Source organism: Salvelinus namaycush, unplaced genomic scaffold (assembly GCF_016432855.1).
Source record: "Salvelinus namaycush isolate Seneca unplaced genomic scaffold, SaNama_1.0 Scaffold544, whole genome shotgun sequence".
In the NCBI taxonomy this organism is placed as follows: Eukaryota; Metazoa; Chordata; class Actinopteri; order Salmoniformes; family Salmonidae; genus Salvelinus; species Salvelinus namaycush.
Window position 1 is genome coordinate 113,234 of NW_024061247.1, and position 3,213 is coordinate 116,446.

Consider the following 3,213-nt stretch of genomic DNA (forward strand, 5'->3'; position numbering starts at 1 on the left):
GAGAGAGAGAGAAATAGAGGGGGAGGGGAGAGAGAGAGAGAGACCGAGAGAGAAATAGAGGGTGAGGGGTGAGAGAGAAATAGAGTGGGAGGGGTGAGAGAGAGACAGATAGAGAAAGAGACAGTGAGAGAGAGGGATTGAAATAGAGTGGGAGGGGTGGGAGAGAGACAGAGGGGAGGGGTGGGAGAGAGACAGAGGGGAGGGGTGGGAGAGAGAGAGGTTGTGACTCCCAGAAAGAGTTAGAGTGCCACCTTGTGGTTTTGAAAGGAAGCGAGGAGGAGGAGTTGGGAGGTACTGTATGTCGAGAGTGTTTGGGGGTTGGGGGGGGGTCTTGGTTGATATGTGTAGGAGTAAGGAAACATTTAAAACTGGGTGTGTTTGTGGTAACGTGTGTGTGTGTTTGTGTTAACGTGTGTGTGTGTATACTGTGAGACTACAGAGGGAATCTGGCCTAAACTCAGAGTTTCCATTGAGATCACTGTTTCAGAGAGAAAAATATGTTTACAGAGTGGAGAGACAGGGCGGAGGTCGAGGGAGAAAGGGGGGAGAGAGGGAAGCAAAGGTCAGAGAACAAGGGAGCGAGAGACGGGTAAGACAGAAAGAAGAGAGAGAGGGGGAAAGTGAAAATGAGAAAGGAAGAGAGAGGGGTAAGAGAAAGAAGAGAGAGGGAGAGAGAGAGAGAGAAGAAGGAGAAGGGCTGTTTGGCAGCTGTATTGTGTGTGTGTGTGTGTGTGTGTGTGTGTGTGTGTGTGTGTGTGTGTGTGTGTGTGTGTGTGTGTGTGTGTGTGTGTGTGTGTGTGTGTGTGTGTGTGTGTGTGTGTGTGTGTGTGTGTGTGTGTGTGTGTGTGTGTTTTCATACGCTGTTCCTCTTAAACATGTGTAAATATAAATGTACAAAAACTGTTTGACTATACTTTTGGGGACCAGAAAATTGGACACATTATGTTAGTCCCCACAAGGCCAAATGCTATTTCTAAGGGTTTAGAATTAGTGTTAGGTTTAGGAGCCAGGGTTAGGAGCTAGGGTTGGTTTTGGGTTAGGAGCTAGAGTTGGTTTTGGTTTTGGGTTAGGAACTAGGGTTAGGAGCTAGGGTTAGTTTTAGGGTTAGGAACTAGGGGTAGTTTTAGGCTTAGGAGCTAGGGTTGGTTTTGGGTTAGGAACTAGGGTTAGAGCTAGGGTTAGAGCTAGGGTTAGTGTTAGGTTTAGGAGCTAGGGTTAGGAGCTAGGGATGGTTTTAGGGTTAGGAGCTAGGGTTAGTTTAGGGTTAGGAACTAGGGTTAGTTTTAGGGTTAGGAACTAGGCTTAGTTTTAGGGTTAGGAACTAGGGTTAGGAACTAGGGTTAGTTTTAGGGTTAGGAACTAGGGTTAGTTTTAGGGTTAGGAACTAGGGTTAGTTTTGGGTTAGGAACTAGGGTTAGTTTTGGGTTAGGAACTAGGGTTAGTTTTGGGTTAGGAACTAGGGTTAGTTTTAGGGTTAGGATCTAGGGTTAGTTTTGGGTTAGGAACTAGGGTTAGTTTTGGGTTAGGAACTAGGGTTAGGAGCTAGGGTTAGTTTTAGGGTTAGGAACTAGGGTTAGTTTTGGGTTAGGAACTAGGGTTAGTTTTGGGTTAGTTTTGGGTTAGGAACAAGGGTTAGTTTTGGGTTAGGAACTAGGGTTAGTTTTGGGTTAGGAGCTAAGATTATAGGTTTTAGGGTTAGGAGCTAGGGTTAGTTTTGGGTTAGGAGCTAGGGTTAGTTTTGGGTTAGGAGCTAAGGTTAGTTTTAGGGTTAGGAGCTAGGGTTAGTTTTGGGTTAGGAGCTAGGGTTAGTTTTGGGTTAGGAGCTAAGGTTAGTCTTAGGGTTAGGAGCTAGGGTTAGTTTGGGTTAGGAGCTAGGGTTCGTTTTGGGTTAGGAACTAGGGTTAGTTTTGGGTTAGGAACTAGGGTTAGGGTTAAGAGTTTGGGTTAGGAACTAGGGTTAGGGTTAGGCCCTGGCGTTTCGTTGCTCCAGTGCCTTTCCGTTCACCTTCGCATCCCTGGACCAGACTACACTCAATCATAGGACCTACTGAAGAGATGAGTCTTCATAAAAAGTAAAGACTTACAGGTCGAGACCGAATCTGAGTCTCACGTGGATAGGCAGACCATTCCATAAAAATGTAGCTCTATAGGAGAAAGCTCTGCCTCCAGTTGTTTGCTCTGAAATGCCAGGGACAATAAGAAAACTTGCCTCTTGTGACCGTAGCGTACGTGTAGGTATGTACGGCAGGACCGAATCGGGGAGATGGGTAGGAGCAAACCCATGTAATGCTTTGTAGGTTAGCAGTAAAACCTTGAAATCAGCCCTAGCCTTAACAGGAGCCAGTGTAGAGAGGCTAGCACTGGAGAAATATGATCAAATGTTTTGGTTCGAGTCAGGATTCTAGCAGCCGTGTTTAGCACTAACTGAGGTTTATTTAATGCTTTATGCGGGTATCCAGAAATTAGAGCATTGCAGTAGTCTAATCTAGAAGTGACAAATGCATGGATTAGATTTCTGCATCATCTTTGGACAAAACATTTCTGATTTTTGCAATGTTACGAAGATGGTTAAAAGCTGCCATTGAAATATTCTTGATATGTTCGTCACAAGAGAGATCAGGGTCCAGAGTAACGCTAAGGTTTTATTTGAGACGACTGTACAACCATCAAGATTAATTGTCAGATCCAACATCAGATCTTTGTTTCTTGGGACCTAGAACTAGCATCTCTGTTTTTTCCGAGGTAAAACATGTTTTGCTAAATTCCACCATTCACTATCTTATGTTTGAAACACAGGCTTCCAGGGTAGACCATTTTTGGGATTCACCATGTTTCATCGAAATGTACAGCAGTGTGGCGTCCGCTTAGCAGTGAAAGTTGACATTGTGTTTCTGAATGACATCACCAAGAGGTAAAATATATAGTGAAAACAATAGTGGTCCTAAAACGGAACCTTGAGGAACACCGAAATGTACAATTGATTTGTCAGAGGACAAACCATCCACAGAGACAAACTGATATCTTTCCGATAGATAAGATCTAAACCAGGCCAGAACTTGGTTCATGTAGATCAATTAGGGTTTCCAATCTTTACAAAAGAATGTGGTGATCGATGGTGTCAAAAGCAGCACTAAGGTCTAGGAGCACGAGAACAGATGCAGAGCCTCGGTCTGACGCCATTAAAACCTCTATACGGGATTGGTGTCCCTATAC